Below are 19738 nucleotides of genomic sequence, written 5' to 3' on the forward strand. Positions count from 1 at the left end.
ATCTTATTGCTCAAGATTTCCAGCATCTGCAGGATGCAGGAAAGGTTTTCTTCAGATGACTTTTCTATGAAGGTTATATTTGTGCAGGCGTCACTGCACAGTAGAACAGTGCACCACCACTCCAGAGTCTGCGAAATCTACCTGAAGGTCTGTTGTGTTTATGAGTAATCACAGGCAGGCCTTTTTAGATCAAGAAAGGAACCTTGCTTTAAGGAAGGTCAAGCTTGTGAAAATATCTTACTGGCAATCAGAGAGAGAGTGACACAGCAAAGGTTTTTATTTTACAAACTGAAGACTTTTCTTTACAAAACTACCTTGGATTGTGACAGGGCTTCAATATAACTCTTTGTAAACGATAACCTAGTGGCAAGACAGAAATACCACTCATTTGTGGAGCTCAAATTCATAAGCACCCACCTCACTGTGTGGCTGCAAGCAGCCTGAATAATGTCTGGGGGATTGTTTCCTGCTCGAGTAAAACAACCAACTATCAAATAAGAGGTTGCTCAGAAATAGGTTTCCGTGTTACCTTTTGTGGATAACTGAAGAGGTCATCCCCTCTGGGCTCGGAACTCCATTTTGTTCAAGCGATTGGTACAATAGCAGGAGGTCCAGAGACAAAGGAGAAAGCAAGGACAAGGTACACACCAGGAAATAAATAATAAGTTTCAAAGATTACTTATTTACAGTAGCATGCAAAAGTTTGGGCACCCCGGTCAAAGTTTCTGTTACTGTGAATAGATAAGCGAGTAAAAGATGAACTGATTTCCAAAGGGCATAAACTTAAAGGTGATACATTTCTTTAATATTTTAAGCAAGATTACTTTTTTATTTCCATCTTTTACAGTTTCAAAATAACAAAAAAGGAAAAGGGCCCGAAGCAAAGGTTTCCGCACCCTGCATGGTCAGTACTTCGTAACACACCCTTTGGCAAGTATCACAGCTTGTAAACACTTTCTGTAGCCAGCTAAGAGTCTTTCAATCCTTGTTTGGGGGATTTTCATCCCATTCTTCCTTGCAAAAGGCTTCTACGTCTGTGAGATTCTTGGGCCATCTTGCACGTACTGCTTTTTTGAGGTTTATCCACAGATTTTTGATGATGTTTAGGTCGGGGGACTGTGAGGGCCATAGCAAAACCTTCAGCTTGCGCCTCTTGAGGTAATCTATTGTGGATTTTGACGTGTGTTTAGGATCATTATCCTGTTGTAGAAGCCATCCTCTTTTCATCTTCAGCTTTTTTTACAGACGGTGTGATGTTTGCTTCCAGAATTCGCTGGTATTTAATTGAATTCATTCTTCCCTTTACCAGTGCAATGTACCCCATGCCGCTGGCTGCAACACAAGCACAAAGCATAATTGATCCAGTTGGAGAGGTGTTCTTTTTATGAAAATCTGCACCCTTTTTTCTCTAAACATACCTTTGCTCATTTCAGCCAAAAAGTTCTATTTTAACTTCATCAGTCCAAAGGACTTGTTTCCAAAATGCATCAGGCTTGTTTAGATGTTCCTTTGCAAACTTCTGATGCTGAAGTTTCTGGTGAGGATGCAGGACAGGTTTTCTTCAGATGACTCTTCCGTGAAGGTCATATTTGTGCAGGTGCCACTGCACAGTAGAACAGTGCACCACCACTCCAGAGTCTGCTAAATCTTCCTGAAGGTCTTTCGCAGTCAAACGGGGGTTTTGATTTGCCTTTCTAGCAATCCTACAAGCAGTTCTCTTGGAAAGTTTTCTTGGTCTTCCAGACCTCAACTTGACCTCCACCGTTCCTGTTTACTGTAATTTCTTAATTACATTACAAACTGAGGAAACGGCTACCTGAAAACACTTTGCTATCCTCTTATAGCCTTCTCCTGCTTTGTGGGCATCATTTATTTTAATTTTCAGAGTGCTAAGCAGCTGCTTAGAGAAGCCCATGGCTGCTGGTTGTTGGGACAAGGTTTGAGGAGTCAGGGTATTTATAATGCTTTGAAATTTGCATCACCTGGTCTTTCCTAATGATGAATGTGAACAAGCCATAGCCCTAACAAGCTAATTAAGGTCTGTGACCCTCGTAAAAGTTATCTGAGAGTTCGAATCTCTTGGGGTGCCCGAACTTTTGCAGGGTGCTCTCCTTTCCTTTTTTTTCACTCTAAAATGGTACAAAACAAAAATAATACATTAATATTGCTTAAAATGTTGAAAAGAATGTTTCATCTTTAATTTTATGACTTTTGGAGATCAGTTCATCTTCTACTCACTTAACTATTCACAGTAACAGAAATCTTGACCAGGGATGCCCAAACGTTTTGCATGCCACTGTATTTAGAGATACAGTGCAGAATAGGTCCTTCAGGCATAACAAGCCACACCACCCAGCAACCTATCTATTTAACAATAGCCCAATCACAGGACAAGTTACAATGACCAATTGACCTACTAACAGGTGTATTTTTGAACTGAGGGAGGAAATCCATGCAGTGACAGAGAGAACATAAAAAACTCCTTAGAGAGGGTGCCATAATTGAGCTCCAAACTCTGGAGTGCCCCAGGCTGTAAGAGCATGACACGAACCACCTTGCTATGATGGCATTGTTAGAATGACAGGCAGAAAGATCCAAAACACAGTTAAAAATATAACAGTGGGAAATGAAGAGCAAACATCGACTGAATAGAGGAGTAATGAAAATGATAAAGGTCAGAGCTAGGCTCAAACCAGACAGCAACCAACTGAGGAGTGAAAATGAGAAATGCAGACTGCAATGGTTACCAAGGGAAATAGTAAAGCTATTTTCCTTGGTTATATTTCTCTCGGATGCCTAGGAAACAGGCAGAGCGTCCAGGAAATACCTGAGAGAAGGACAAAAAATAAGAAGAAAATAAAGGCAAGAACAAAAGAGAAATGCTAAAGAATTTGAAAATAAACAATTGGAGTAGCCAAAACAAAAGGCTTTACCATACTGAGGAAATCTCATTACGTTACAGTAATGATTTCACTTCTAAAGTGTGTCGTTGGCCATAAAACATTTCGGGCTAGATTAAAGATGAAGTGAATGGAACTGCAGAATGGATTGAGAAATAAATAGCCAGTTAATTAGACTGTCACTGGAGCTCTTTAAAGATCTATAGATTTCTCCAATTGTCCTCATTTCTCGCTGACATACTACCCCTGAGCCACATCACCCGAAGTCACGTTGTCAGGGTTGATCGATGACAACTAGCACCCCTTTACCATCACCTTGTGATTCCTTGTCCAACATCTGATGTGGAAAAGCTGAAATTTCCCATGATAAACTGGTGTGAGGACCAAAGCTGGTACACTACAGAAGGCTCTTTGTAACTGATTCTGTCACTCTCCAGCACCATCTTCAAAGTTCAATATCGAAGTATGTATACTTCACCACAACCCTGAGATTCATTTTCTTGCAGATATTCACAGTAAGTACAAAGAAACACAATAAAAAACTACACATAACAGGACAGAGAAACAACCAATGTGCAAAAGACAACAAATTGTGCATATACAAAAAGACTAAATAGTAATGAATAAATAAGCAATAAATATCAAGAACACGAGATGAAGAGTCTTTGAAAGGGAGTCCATAGGTTATGGCAGAGGTAAGCGAAGTCGTGTGAAGTGATCCCCTCTTTTTCAAAAGCATGACGGTGGAGGGGTAATAACTGTCCTTGAACCTGGTAGTGTGGGTCCTGAGGCTTTTGTACCACTTCCTGATGGCAGCAGTGAGAAGAGAGCATTGCCTGGAAGGTTGAAGTCCTTGATGATGGATGCTGCCTTCCTGCAACAGTGTTCCATGTAGATGTGCTCGATGTTGTGCAGGGATGCAGCCCATGGACTGGGCTGTATCCACTATTTCTCGTAGGATTTTCAACTCATGGATACTGTGCTTTCATTCCAGGCTATGATGCAGCCCGTCAATATACTTTCCCCTGCACAATTATATTAGTTTGTCAAAGTTTTAGATAACAGCATCAAAAGCTGAACAAGGCCATTCACAAACTCAGTGATCAGGCTGATCCCTAAAAAGAAGATTCCCGCCTAATATTCTCCCCATTCCAAAGCAGAAGTGGGGGTGGAGGTGGTGCTGGTTCAGAAGTCCATCTGCTTCTTCCTTGAACAGAGGGTCAGCCACCTCTCCTTCACAAGCCCACCCTTTCACCTGGTCAGAGTGTCTCCATTTTTGAACAACTCCTCTTAGTTTCTTCATATCAAAGATCTATCTATAGACACACAAATCCAATTCTTTTTTGTGGGATTTATACAACAAGCCTTACATCAGTCATAATTAGGCCCCCTCCCTCAACTCTTCGTCTACACCCATATTGGTCCTGCTTCCAGCACTCACTCATAACTTGAAAACACCATCACCCTTGCAGCCACATCCCGCCCTTCATCTGGTCCATCTTTCATTCTGCCCCTCCCTTCTAGATTGGAGGGAACATCCATTCATCCATCCCTCCACAGTCTCCCACAGTTAAACTTCCTGCCATCTTGTCTCCTGTCAGGACTCAATTCCACTCTCCCAGTTCATCCATCTCTGGCATGTTTCCTCCAAAGAAAAGACATTCCACATAGATGCTTCTGAAGTACCTCCCTTTGTTCCTACAACAGAGAAACAGAAACCTTGACCCACATCTCATCTACTTCCCACACCCCTGCTCTCATCTCCTTCTCTTCCTGAATGGGGCAGACACAGAGTCGCCCTGATCCTCACCTTCCCCCCACCAGCCTCAACTTCCACCAGATTTCTACTGATATAGTCTAGCCTATGGGGCATGTCTCACAGAGTGGCATGGTTGCATAGTGGTTAGTGCAATCGCTTGTAGAGCCAGCCATCAACATAATAAACTGGCCACTGAGTGTACATTGGCTATTAAATAATAAGAGTGAAGTCTTACAACCTAGTACCTCTCTGCACATGTAAAAACATACAGTCGTTTACAATCTGTCATAGCACATGATTTCCTGACAGTGGCACCCTAGGTAGACAAGGTGGTGATGAAGACATAAGCCATCATCTGTCAAGGTATAAGTTTTGAAATTTGCGTGTTACATTGTAAGGCACTGGAGAGGCTGCGTTTGGAATATTGAGTTCAGGTTTGATAGCTCTGCTACAGGAAAAATGCCATTAATCCGACAAGAAATCAGGAGAAATATGAGGATGTTGCTGAGAACTGAGAAGCTGATCTCTGGAGTGAGGGTGAGCAGACTGGGACTTCTTTCACAGGAGCAGGAGAATAGTAAGTGATCTTACAGAGGTGTATAAAATCATGACGGATACTGTCAACATGTACAGTCTTTTTCCCGGGGTTGGAGAATCAAGCAGAAGACAGCATAGGTTTAAGGTGAGATGGAAGAGATTTAGTAGGGACATGGATGGCAACTTTTTCACCTGGGATGTGACATTTGTGTGGAATGAGCTGCCAGCAGAAGTGATTGAGGCAGGTGTATCAACAATATTGAATAGGTATTTGGACAAGTACATAGATAGGAAAGGTTTAGGGGGATTTAGACCAAATCTGGGCATATGGGGCTAGATCATATGAAAATCTTGATTGGCATGGACCAGTTGGGTCAAAAGGCCTGTTTCCATGCCTGGTGACTCGATGACTCTGTTCCCAGACTGGTATCCTTGACTTTCTCCAATGCTCCAAATGACAATCGGGTCAGAGTTATCTGGGCCTCAATCTTAGCAATTACCTCCCTAAACCTTTCCCTCTCTCCTACTTTGATTCTTTAGAATGCTGCTTGAAATTTATTTTGTACCAGTCCCAATGGTGCCTGCCAGTAAGGGTGGCAGTTTCTGTTGCCGTTTACCAAGCGGAGATCTATGGCTGCTCCAGGTCCATTTATGGAGAAGTTATAACTGACACTGTGATTCAGAAAACATAACAACCAGTTTCAGCATTGCAAGATCGCAGAAGTGATAATGGTGTCGGTAACCCAACATTGAACACTACAGCATAATACAGGCCATTTGGTCCATCATGTTGTGCTGACCTTTCAGTTATTCTGGCACAATACTGTGGGCCAAAAGGGCTCTTCCTGTCCTATGTTCTAGATTAGCTTATGCCATGACCTGTTAGAACACAGAACATAGAACAGTACAGTATAGGCCCTTCGGGCCACGATATTGTGCTGACCTTTTAACCTACTCTATGATCAATCTAACCCTCCATTTTTATTTCATCCCTATGCCTGTCTAAGAGTTTCTTAATACCCCTAATATATCTGCCTCTACCACCACCCTTAGCAGTAAATTCCATGTGCTCACCATTCTCTGTGTACAGATCTTACCTCTTACATCCTCCCTATCACCTTAAAATTGTGCCTCATGGTATCAGCCATTTCTGCCCTGGGAAGAAGTCTCTAGCTATATAATTTAAAGAATTCTAAAGAATAGCTTAATTTGTCACATGTATAGTACTGTGCAAAAGTCTTAGGTGCATAGATATAGCTAGGGTGCCGAAGACTTTTGCACGATATTGTAGTAGTTTTAGGTACCGCGCTGCACCACTGCCACAAGGTAAAAAACAAATTTTGTGACGTATGTGAGTGATGATAAACCTGACTCTGATATAGGTCTCTATTTTGGACTGAAAGTGGGAAGGGAGACATGACAGGGCAATCATGTTGGGAAAAGGGGAAGAGAGCAGGATTTGTAATGATCAATAAACCAATTGTTTGGAATCAGATGACCTTGTGTGATGTCTCAGGGCTGGGTGTGTCTGCACCTGTGGCACTCCTTCTCTAACACCCATCCTGCAGTCCTCCCATGGTGCTCCACCCTCACCATTCCCAACATCCTTTGCTCCAGCCAGATTTATAAACTCGCTCTCTGATCTACATTGATAAATACCGAACTGCGCAGAAGTATTAGGCAACCTAGCGATAAGCATGAGTCTAAGACCTTTGCACAGCTATTGGACATTGAAACTTAAAGTGAAATACATTGTTTGCACCAAATCAAATTAGCAAGGATTGTGCAGGGTAGCCTGCAAATATCGTCACACTCCCGACGCCAACATTGCATAACTGAGCAGTGCAATTACTCTTCCCATCAAAACTGTACTGTGAGATTTTTTTACATCCATTGAGGTCACTGGTTTAGTGGTTCCCATACAGAAAGACACTTCAGTTATGCAATGTTCCCTCAACCTTGCAATGAATCAATGGCCTAGATCTTTGTGTTCACTGATAATTACATCAGAAGTTTCAATGCTGTTCACACAGAGTCTTTGATTCCCAAGATAGATAATGGTTCGAGTCCAAGATCTTTCTGGCCCACGCTACTGGAATTTCAAAATTTCTGTTTGGCTTCCCATACAGAGCATACAAGACAGCATAATTTTAAGAAGACTGGAGGAAAGTACAGGGGGATGTCAGAGGTAGTTTTTTTTTTACACAGATAGCAGCGGGTGCCTGGGACACGCTGCTGGAAGTGGCGATAGAGGCTGATACAATAGGGACATAGAACATCAAACATAGAAATCTGTGGAACAGTACCCACAATGTTGAGCTGACCGTGTAACCTACTCTAGAAACTGCCTAGAATTACCCTACCACATAGCCATCTTTATAAGCTCCATGTACCTATCTAAGAGTCTCTTAAAAGACTTTATTGTATCTGCCTCTACCACCGTCGCTGGCAGTGCATTCCATGCACCCACCACTCTATGTGTGAAAAACCTACCTCTGACATTCCCTTTGTACCTACTTCCAAGCACCTTAAAACTCTGCCCCCTTGTGTTAGCCATTTCAGCCCTGGGAAAAAGCTTCCGGCCATCCACACGATCAACGCCTCTCATCATCTTACACCCCTCTGTCAGGTCACCTCTCATCATCCATCGCTCCAAGGAGAAAAGGCCAAGTTCACTCGATCTATTCTCATAAGGCATGCTCCCCAATCCGGGCAACATCCTTGTAAATCTCCTCTGCACTCTCTCTAGAGTATCCACATCCTTCCTGTAGTGAGGTGACCAGAAATGAACACAGTACTTCAAGTGGGGTCTGACCAAGGTCTTATATAACTATAATATTACCTCACAGCTCTTGAACTCAATCCCATGGTTGATGAAAGAGACGCTTAGATAGGGCTATGCAGGAAGGAAGGGTTAGATTGATCTTGGAGTAGGTTAGAAGGTCCACATGACATTGTGGACTGCAGGGCCTCTATGGTGCTGTCCTGTTCCTACGGGCTAAATTGGCAATTTGTTCAGAACTAACACCAAACTATTGCACACCCCGTTCACATCCAATGAAATATGAGATGATGCACAGTAGCATGGATCTTCAAGGGCCCAGAAACTGGCAAATAGCCCAAGCTGTCTGCCACAAAATAACATCCAGTTCAGCAACTGCCTCTTCTGTTGTGCAGGTAGGAACAAGCAATAGTATTTATCTGCCTGTAAGAAACTGGGATGGTCTATATGACCAAACAAACTCAGTAAAAACCAATCAAGCTGCCAATGCTCCAATGGTCAATCAATATTGTGAAGTCTGTAGCGGTCGATATAGTTAAGTTCAATATTATTTAGCTGACTGTAGTCAATAATATCAGACAGATATTGCACTGTTTAAGAACTACACAATCACATACTGGAAGAAACAAAATGATATACAAGGTTGTTAAGATGTCAAAGATCAGAGTTGGCTTTTCAAGCTCTGATTTTCACAGGGCTACTGTAATGAGTTGGTTTACTTGCTGGTTGAAAGCCGCTTCCGCTGTACCAGTTGTTGGCTGACCCGTGTGAGGGATTCAGCAGCTTTTTCCCACTGGTTGTCATGCAGGCCACGGCACCAGCGTCTGGTTCCAGGTGCCTAAGGGGTATACGAATAGCACATGCGAGAGACTCGCTGGCTTTCCTTTGTCTCCAGGGCTGCTCTTCACACTGAGGTCATGACCAGTGTTAAAGAAGCATTGGGAGAGTGTGCTGCAGGGATAGGGGGGCCCACCCACACACTTGGTTAAGTATCTTTTTGTCGAATGTTTAATTTTATAGTATGTAACTCAGGGAGACTTAATGAAGTATCTGTTCAGTTTGAATTGTTAAGTGCCATAGTTTTTGTGACTTAGGGTGGCTTAGGAGTTTCGCCAAATATTTTACCGTTTGTCTGTAAATAAACGTATAATGTGCTTATTCATAATCACTGTCTTCGGATTCACTTACCAAACCCGTGAACCTGTTTCCTTGTATTAGCAACTCTTGAGTCCATCCTCACTTTACTGGGCATACAGCTGTCTCATGGTTAAGATAGAATGAGCTGATGCTATCAAAGTTCAGACCTGACATCACTCCTTAGTTTGGTAGATGAGATATGGAGCAAGAGATGGAAGAGAGAGGAAATTTAGAGGGGATATGAGGGGGAGTAGGAAGTACGTGGAATGCACTGCCTGAGAGAGTGGCTGATGCCAAATTGCCTGCAGCATTTAACAAGTGCCTCCAAGAAGAGTTGAATCACTTAGCCATAGAGAGATATTGGCCAAGCCCTGGATGATGGGGCTAATACAGAAGGATGCCCAATGGTCAGAATGGATGAGTTGAGCTGAATGGCCTGTTTTCGTGATGAAAGATTCCATGATTCAATGAAAATGAATATTCCTAATCAAGGTTTTGTTTGTAGTTATGGACATTCTACCAAGACCTTAGGTGCCTCTTGGCACTTGTTTGCATGCTTTACTTGGAGTTACCTTGTTAAAGAACTGATAGCACTGGACAACAAACTTTTTCAGAAGAGTTACTTCTTCAGAATTTTTTTTTGTTTATGATAGACCATTTGAAGCTGAACACAATTATAATTTCAGACTACTTGTATCCTGTAGGAATTTGGAGAAACAAGAAAATAACTTTTATTGAATATAGTGTGTTTAATTGCATAATGGTGCTGATGCTTTGCAATAGTTCACTAAGCTAAAGATCACACACAAGATGCTGGTGGAACACAGCGGGACAGGCAGCATCTATAAGGAGAAGCACTGTCGACGTTTCCGGCCGAGACTAACGTTAGTCCTGATGAAGGGTCTCGGCGCAAAACGTCGACAGTGCTTCTCCTTATAGATGCTGCCTGGCCTGCTGTGTTCCACCAGCATTTTGTGTGTGTTGTTTGAATTTCCAGCATCTGCAGATTCCCTCGTGTTTGCTAAGCTAAAGATGGTTGGTTGATGATTTTCATTTGTGCTTATATCTGAGGCTTCTCGCTTAAATGTCCAACAATACTCAGCCAGCATTGATGGATTCCATTTGCCCTGATACCATTTCTTCATGACCGCAACGTCCTGGTGAAACCTTTCACCGCGCTCATCACTGACAGCGCTGAGATTGGCAGGGAAGAAGTCTAAATGGGAATGCAGAAAATGAATATTTAGTGACTTGATGGTTTTATGTGCTTGAAGCATGTTGTCAACCAGCTGTATGTAGTTTGGTGCTCTGCAGTTGGCAAGAAAGTTGTCAACAATATCCTTGAATGCCTTCCATGAGATTTTCTCTAGTCCCACTCAAAGATCCTCAAATTGCCTGTCATTGATGACCTGTTTCATTTGTGGACCAACAAAAATGATTTCCTTAATCTTGGTATTAGTTACTCTGACTTGACTTATGAATTGAAATAACAAATATGGGCAATTTCAAAAAAATGGTGCATCATTGGGAAATCTCATGGTGGTTTTCATGCTCAGTAGCCCAAAATCCATAAGGTACACCCAAAAGTATTCAGGAAGTAACATCTTTGTTGTCCAGTGTAGCTGGACCACCATTCACAGCCGAGAAGCAAAAACTTCAGCACATGAATATAAAAGGCAAGGTCATTCCCTGTTCCGATGCCTCATCATCAGAGCAAATACAACAGAGATGGACGAACTGCGAGAATGGAATCGAGTCATTACAGGAAGCAGGGCGGCATTAATAACTGGAACTCATCTACAGAAATCCACTTTCATTTTTTTGGTAAAGATCCCACTTATAAACACGTTCTGAGGGCTTTGTGTTGTGAATGAGAGTGCTAAGCTGAGGTGCCAAGACACCGGCCAGGCACATGGTCTTGACTTAATGCTGATGACAATTACATGACAGGACACACTTGCCATGCCCCAAATCTTCCACCAGCTGCAACATTTGATGCTGCCAGGCATTTTTCATTCTTTGGCCTTCACAGAGATTTAATAGAAGCAGATTTTTGATCAAAAAGGCTGTGTGATTGCCAAACTGAATTTGATTAATTTGCAAAACCGCCTGCCCTTCCAAAGAAATTACAGCAAACCTTTTCAGCATCCAACTTTCATGATGTCGGAAGCAGCCTGCTACACAAGCGGCACATTCCTGGCTGAGACTGGGAGCTGTAATAGAAGATGATTTAAGGTTTCTATTTATTTCCTTGTGATGAAGTGGTGGCCTGAGCCCTGAAAATTACTATCATCCATCTCACAGCAAACCCACAGCTCTGCTGTTGTAGACAGCACAGGCACTGGATACTGCACCCAGCACACTGCTAGAATGAAGAGCAGGGAGAAGCTCTTGGTAAATGATGAGCAGTGCTCCTTGTCCATCTACTCCACCAGAAATAAACGATCATTAGACATCGAAGCAGAATCAGGCCATTTAGCCACCATTCCATCATGACTGATTTATATTCCCTCTCAAACCCATTCTCCTGCCTTCTCTTCCTAGCCATTGATGACCTGACTAATGAAGAGCCCATCAATCTCCACTTTAAATATACTCCACGACTTGGTTTCCAAAACCTCCTGCAGCAATGAGTTACATAGGTTCACCACCCTTTGGGTAAAGAAAATCCTCCACATATCCGTTCTACAGAGATGTCCTTCTATCCTGAGGCTGTGGCCTCTGGTCCTAGACTCTCTCACTATTGCAAATGTCCTCTCTATTTTCACCCTATTAGGTAGGTTTGGTAGGTTTCAATGCAATCCCCCCCCCCCCACCATTCTTCTAAATTCTAGTGAACACAAGGCCAAAGCCATTAAATCCTCCCCATATATTAACCTCTTTACTTCTGGGATCATTCTTGTAAATCTCCTCTCAAATGCCAGCACATCCTTTCTTGGGTATGGGCCCAAAAGTGTTCACAATATACCAAATGCAGTCTGTCCAATGTCGTATAAATCTGCAGCATTACATCCTTGTTTTTATATTCTCATCCTCAGTTGTATCGAAGAAGCGGGCTCCTGCTTCAGAGCATCATGGGGATCTCAGTCAATAAACAAACTGCCTGCTATATGGCGGCATGGCACAATAAAAATCCTGTTCTTGCATCCAATCCCCATTCCCTCTGTAACATGTACAGCCGTCAACTCTAAGAAACAATCAGAAAAACAGCAGCTCATATTTCTAAAGCATATTTAACACAGCTGAAGGTTTTAAGGTGTTTCACGAAGAGGTTCTTTCCAAAAGCATGATTGATGCACCACAGACCCATAGGCTTACCCTCCTGCTCCACACACATTATACGTATTGTTATGTGTTTATGTACATCTCCAAAGCCTTATGTAAGTTTGCTGGTAACACCACTGTTGTTGACCTAATCAAAGTTAGTGATAAGTTGGCAAATAGAAGGGAGATTGGAAATCTGGTTGAACAGTGCCACAACAAACTCTCAGTCAATGTCAGCAAAGCCAATGATCAACTACAGGATGTCCATGAAACAGTCCTCAATAGGGGAATGGAGATGGAGAAGGTTGGTGGCTTTAAATTCCTTCACATTAACGATCTCTCCTGAGACCAGCATCATAAAGAAGGCAGGACAGTTCCTTTATTTTCTTAGAAGTTTGCGTAGATTTGGCATGTCACCAAAAACTTCAGCAAGCTGCTATAGATTCACAGTGGGGAGTATCCTAACTGGTTGCATCATGGCCCGGTATGGAGACACCAATGCCCGGGAATAGAAAAGTCTATAAAAAGTGGTGGATATGGCCCAGCCTAGCACAGGCAAAGCTAACCCCACCATTGAGTTCATTTACATGGAGTGCTGCCATAAGAAAGCAGCATCCATCATCATCCAGGCCATTCACTCTTCTCACTACTATCATCGGGCAGGAGGTATAGGAGCCTTAGGTCAGGAGCAGTCATTATGCTACAACCATCAGGCTCCTGAAACAGCGTGGATCACTTCACTCACCTCTACACCAAACTAATTCTATGACCTACAGACTCTCTTTCAAAGTCTCTTTGCCACTCATGTTCTAAGTATTATTTTTATTTGCACTGTTGTCTTCTCTTGCACATTAGTTGACAGCCTTTGGCTGATTAAATATAGTTCCTTCATAAAATTCTACAGTATTTCTTTAGCCTTGCAAATACCTATAAGGAAATGAATCTCAAGGTAGTATACATGCTTTGATAATAAGTTTACTTTGAACTTTGAGATACAGAATATGGCTTAGTGTAGTCAACAAGCTTCTTGTTTTGACACCACCATAGTTGAATGCAATTCCTGGCAAAGAAAAAGTACTGGGAGAACAAATAGGCAGTGTCAGTCACCAAATGGCCAGCCGACTCCGAGTAGGACTTGGCAGGTACAGTGACTTGTGCAACATGACCTAGTGTTGTAAAAACCAAAGAAAGGTCATATCGAATTATAGACAAGCCAAATAGTCAGCTGTTTGGTTTTGCTGACATTGAGTGAAAGGTTGTTGTTGTGGCAACACTCAACAGTCTAGGACCAGAGGGCACAGCCTCAGAATACAAGAAAATCCCTTTCAAATAGATATAAGGAGGAATTTCTTTAGCCAGAGGGTGGCGAATCAGTGGAATTCATTGCCACAGGCAGCTTTAGAGGCAAGGTCACTGGGTATATTTAAAATGGAGGTTGATAGGTTCTAAATTACTGAGGATGTCAAAGGTTATGGGGAGAAGGCAGCAGAATGGGGTTGAGCGGGAAAATAAATCAGCCATCATGTAATGGTGGAGAAGACTCGATGGGCCAAATGGCCTAATTCTGTTCCTAAGTCCTTATCTGCCCTGTATGCCAATTCACTGGGAAGCTCCACAAACATCATTCATCTACACTCATCAGCAAACTTACAGAATGAAGAAAATTAAGCATGCAAGATAACTTCGTGAAATTTGCTTTTTGATCTACATCTAGTGAAAACAGATAACTGAGAGGAGTCTTGAGGGTCTTAGCCCAAAATGTTGACTGCTTTATTTCTCTCTGTAGATTTCTTGACCTGCTGAATTCCTCTCGCAATTTGTGTTTGCTGCTTCAGATTTCCAGCATCTCAAATGGTTCAAAGGGTTTATTTTAATATCAGAGAATGTATAAGGTATGCAGCCTGAAACTCTTACTCTTCACAGAGACATCCACAAAAGAAGAAACCCTGTAACATCAGAACCACAAAGCCACCCCCATGAACAAGCAGCGGCAGAAACATCAAACCCACTTGTACCAGCAAAAGCACCACTCCCCCACACCACGCAAGCAATAGCTAAAGCCCCCAAAGAAACTTTTATCAAGAGTCCACCAGAAACTACAGTCCATCCCAGCACTTTGGTATCTCAGACAGGCACTCTCTCACCAGCGAGAAAGAGAGAGAGGTTGCTCCTGAACTTGAGCAGGAGAGCAGCAACTCGCTGTCCCGACGTTACGAACTTCTGCATCATTTCTTCAAGCACCCCCCCCCCCCACCCGACTCAGGCATCAACAGGCTCTTACCCTCAATCAAAGGTGGGGGGGGGGGGAAATCACTTGAGTACGAGGGCCTTCTCCTGACAGCAGTGCACATTGAAGAATTTCTTGTGTTTAAAACACCCAAGAAGCCTTGAAGGTTGAGTTAAATAGTTAAATCTGGTGAAAGGGTGAAGACCTGAAACATTGACCAATTCTCTTTCCACAGGTGCTGGCTTCTGACAAACTGAGCTTTCCCAGCATTTTATGTTCTTATTTCGGATTTTCAGAACTTACAGTTTTTAATTTTGATTTTCGTTTTTCATTTGGTTTTAATTTAGAGTTCAATGGTGCGTTGAGCCGTCAACTGCTCTGACTTTATGACAAGATAGAATGAGGAAGCTACAAAAGCTACTCGCTGGTGGAAGATCTAAGATATGATGACTAACCTCACAAGTTTTATTTAAAACATTTGGAAACAAATGGTAATTAAATCTGCAACAGGCGTTATAAAGAACAGTGGCTGTCTGACAGAAATGATCGAGAGGTTATCTGTCGAGTAGTCATTGCAAGATGAGTTAGTTAAAAGTAATGAAAATTATTCTGCCAAGGAAAACATTCAGAAATAATGATGCTTGGTGAAGACACATTTCTGTGGCATCTTATCACAAAGAAGCATCTCACATGATTAATTATTTGACGCAGTGATCTGATCATAGAGATTGAATACAAGCCAGAGTCTCGCTCTTGAAATTTTAATAAAGGATAGAAAGGCAAGCTTTGTGACCTCAGGAAGTCAATTAAATACTTTTAAAGTGTAATCATCGTTGTAACATGGGAAATTTTAAAGTGGGTACCACAGGCTCCCAGTTAGGATATCAATGACTCTGTATCTAGCGATATTATTTGAGGGATTAATACTGGTAAGTTTCCTTAAGGTTGTTTTAGCCCGGGGTGGTAATGGAGACAAGCTCCCACTACTTATTAAATGCTCCCAATAGTGTGCACCTCAAATAGCCCCTGACAACCAAGTCCAGCTCTTGGCCTTCACATGTGGGTTAGCTACTAAACCCGGTGGAACCATTTCTACTGACAGGAGAAGGGGCAAAGGTGGGTTACTAGCACCTTAAAACCAGTTGCTTTGGGCAAATGGGTCTTGTCAGCTGAGGTTGGCAGCTCATCCAGGAGAAGGAAAACTCTGATCTACATGGTAGACAAATCACCAGGGAGATGAGTATAATTTATGAATATTTTTTGTTTTTTTTGTTGTGAATTCTGCTCATATGTACCTGTGACACTGCTGCAAGAACACCTGTGAACACATAAACTTGTGCATTTGTCAACAAACTCAACTTTAACATTGCCTTTCATTGCACTAACCAATAACGCTAAGCTTGGTTAAGCAAACAAGGGGACGAGGGGTCTAAAATATTTTTTGGTGATTTTAATCTAGTTAAGACATGAAAGAGTTGTAACGTTTTAGTACTTGAGCCATTGTTTAGAGAAAACGGCCAAGTCCTAGCTGGGCGATGACACGGTCCTTCCTACTTCCATTCTAGTGCATCACCAGCTCTGCTTAATTGCTGCTGAAACCCTTATCCACACCACTTTTTAACCTTAAAATTCAACAACTCCTATATTTTCAAAACTAATTCTCATTTCATTCTCAACTAAAAATGTATTTGAACTAGTCTTGATGAAGATCTCAACCCAAAATATTGACTTGTCCAATTCCCTCAACAGAAGCTGCCTGACCCATTGAGTTCCACAAGTAGTTGTTATCAATATTGACCAAAGTGACCATTAAAGTTATTATCTCTGGACAGGCTTCTGACTCTTCAGCCATCCATGCATCTGTACCATAGGGTTCAATACTTGGGCCACTTCTGTTTTCCACCTTTATTGACGACTTGGTCGATGCATGCAGTAACGAGCTATACCTGTACACTGATGACTCCACACTATTTGCACCAATTAGAGCAGGAGAGAGTAATACAGGGACAGCAGGCCTGAATAGGGATCTCGACAGGATGAAAGCCTGGGAGGACGACTGGAATGTCACCTTTGAGCCTACTCAGTGCAAGGCGACGGTGACGTCTAGGAAGAGGAATCCATCTACCCCCGACCTGTATTTTGGGAACCACAAGCTGGATTTAAAGAAGGAGCTAGTAATCCTTGGTGTTAACATTGACAGCAAGTTGGTGTGGGATAAACACCTTTCCACTATTTCAAACAAGGCTGGACCAAGGCTTGGAGCTCTGTGGAAAGTAGCATCCAAACTAGACAAAGAGGGCAGAGCCACGGTTTACAAAGCCCCGATATGAAGTATCATGGAGTATGCCTGCTTATCGTGGATGAATGCCTCACAGAGTGTCCTCAGCCAGCTTGATTCCACTCAAAGAAAGGCTCTCAGGATTATAGGTGTAGATGAAGCCACAGCTCGTGAGAAGCTCGCCATCAGTAGCTTACACCACAGATGACAGGTTGCTGCAGCTACTCTGCGATACAAAATGCACACCCGCCACAGCCCTGCAGACCTTCGTGCCATGCTGCCTTCATCTTATCAGAGACGGCACACCACACAATCTATGCCTGCTGATGCTGTTTCTATGCCTGATGCGAGAACCTACACGCTGGATAGAAGCTTCCTTCACTGTGCTATCAATATTTGGAATAGCCTTCCAGATGCTGTGGTTGGAAACATCTGTGATGATAGGGTCCAAGTCTTCAAGAGTCGAGTGCACAAACACCGATCATCTCTGGGAGGGAAGTCACATGCTTCTTCATAAGCTATCACAAAGGAGACCAGGATGGCAATGCTTGGTGTCTGGCAGGTAGGGTTAATACCTGACTTTCAAGAGCACTTGTGAGTTATGATCCGACAGGACTTAGTCCTTAAACTACTGGAGAACAGTGCGGAAAGATCAGGTGCTGTTTTCTCCCGGTAGGGATTAGTTTTTAGTTCCAAGTGCTCCTGTCACATTTTGTCACCCTGCAACCTTATCCTTCAATCTCTCTGAATTATGGAGGACAGCATGTGCATAAATGTCTCTCTCCAGCAAACTTCATAATGGTCACCATGACTCCAGTATTTCTACTGTTTTTTTAATGTTTCTTAATTGTACATATGATTTTTTTTATGTTCTATCGCTGAGCAACAGTGAACCATCTGATTGGCCTATCAGAGTTCTCCTTGGGAACTAGTTGACTTGATCAGCATTTCTGATCTGGCACGATTCTGATCTGATCTGATCTGTTCACGATTGCACTTAATAAAAAAAAGTTTATTTTTGCTTAAGATTCCAGCATCTGCAATATCTTGTATCTCCTCACTTTGAAAAGCCAGCTGTCTGGTTCTTAACGTGCATTGTCTTGTTCACTCATCACCCCATCTCCCAGCTGCACATCCTTCTTTTCAGATCTCTCCAAGGGCTTGTACTTTCATCCCTAAGCTCCTCCGGCCCAGAGGGGGTTCACGAGAATTATCCCGGGAATGAAATATGAGGAGTATTTGATGGTTCTGGGCCTGTACTTGCTGGAGTTTAGAAGAATGAAGGGGTATCTCAGTGAAGTCTATTGAATATTGAAAGGCCTAGATAGAACGGCCATGGAGAGGATGTTTCTTATAGTGGGGGTGACTGCGACCAGAGGACACAGCCTCAGAATATATGGGCATCCATTTAGAACAGAGATAAGGAAACATTTCTTTAGCCAAGGAGCGGTGAATCTATGGAATTCATTGCCACTGACAGCTGTGGAGGTCAAGTCATTGGATATATTTAAAGCAGAGATTGATAACTTCTTGATTAGTCAGGGCATCAAAGCTTACACAGGTTACAAAGCCAGGGGCTGTTATAGCTGGGGGTGGAACTGAGGATAAGCTCCCACCACCTATTAAATGCTCCCAATGGTGTGCGGCTCATATAGCCTCTGACAAACAGGTCCAGTTCCTGGACTTCACATGTGGTTTAGCCAATAATCCCGGCGGAATCATTTCTACCGACAGGAGAAGGGGCAAAGCTGGGTTACTGGTGCCTTCAAACCAGTCCCTTCGGGCAGATAGAGCTCTGCTTGGCAGCTCATCTAGGAGAAGGGAATCACTGAGTTCAAACCTCTACTGCCTTACAGCTGTACCTACTCTTGGGGAAGGCTTCAGCAGTGAACACAGAGGAAAAAGCTGGAGCAGGTGTCTCTAAGTGTTGAGTTCAACACTGACTGGTAACTCCTGCAACACCGCTGGTGCTAAACTGCATCAGACTCTGCTGTTCCTTTGGTTCATCAGCTGTGTGCAGAGGGGGAGCCTGCTCCATGGGCAACAGCTTGCTCTCCATTTCATACCACCCTGGCTTGTGTATCACACAGACAGCCGCGACGCAACACCCATGTTTGACCCTGACGAACGGAGGGCCTCCAAGGTTACAGGGAGAAGGCAGGAGAATGAGGTTGAGCGAGGTAATAAATCAGATATAATGGAATGGCGGAGCAGACTTGATGGGCTGAATGATGTAATTCTGCTCCTATGTGTTATGGTCTTAAGATGTCTATGCTCCTCTTGATCAGCCTGATTTTAATGACTCTACCATTGACTCCAATGCTTTCAGCTGTCCTAAGTTCTGTGATTCCAGCCTTAAGCCTCCCAATCTCTTTCTGCTTCTCAGTCTTGGTTTAAAACGATGCTTAAATGCTATCTGCTTGGCTAAGCTTAAGGTCAACTGACCTAATATCACCTTGCATGCCTTGGCATCAATTTTCATTTGATGATGCCACTGTGATTGTTTGCTGCATTGAAGGTTCTATGCCTTCATACACAGCCCGGGGCAAACCACATTCCCGGAAGAGTTCCTGCTCCACGAAACTCATCCCTGACAGATGTGTAATTCTCCTGCTGACATATCGGTTTCTTTCTTATTACTCGCTTGTCACATAAAGCTCCTAGGTCGTGGCGTGATTGAAAGAGAAGCAGGTGGAAAGGCAATTGGAAAACAATCCAGGTGACATTTCAAAGTGAGAAGCACGTAAGTCCCAGCTGGGTTCTGGGAATTGCAGCCTCACTGCATGTACATACACACACACACACACACACACAGAAACATGCACATGCATGCACACACGCACGCGCGCACGTA

The 19738-nt window shown here is 42.9% G+C and overlaps 1 protein-coding gene across 6 annotated transcripts in view; it reads right to left on the reverse strand.

Moving 5' to 3' along the window:
* Positions 1-19738, reverse strand: part of smyd3 (SET and MYND domain containing 3) — a 990938-nt gene that overhangs the window by 439455 nt on the left and 531745 nt on the right. For 2 of the 6 annotated variants that reach the window (XM_059985570.1, XM_059985567.1), the window contains exon 1: positions 530-623. The exons of 1 other annotated variant lie outside the window; for it this stretch is intronic. The gene's annotated coding sequence lies outside the window, so the exon portion shown is untranslated. Of the gene's footprint in view, positions 1-529; positions 642-19738 lie in introns of those variants that run through there. 3 more of the 6 variants (XM_059985569.1, XM_059985568.1, XM_059985571.1) reach the window with 3 other exon arrangements.

The sequence above is a fragment of the Hypanus sabinus genome, chromosome 12, assembly GCF_030144855.1.
Source record: "Hypanus sabinus isolate sHypSab1 chromosome 12, sHypSab1.hap1, whole genome shotgun sequence".
Classification (NCBI taxonomy): Eukaryota; Metazoa; Chordata; class Chondrichthyes; order Myliobatiformes; family Dasyatidae; genus Hypanus; species Hypanus sabinus.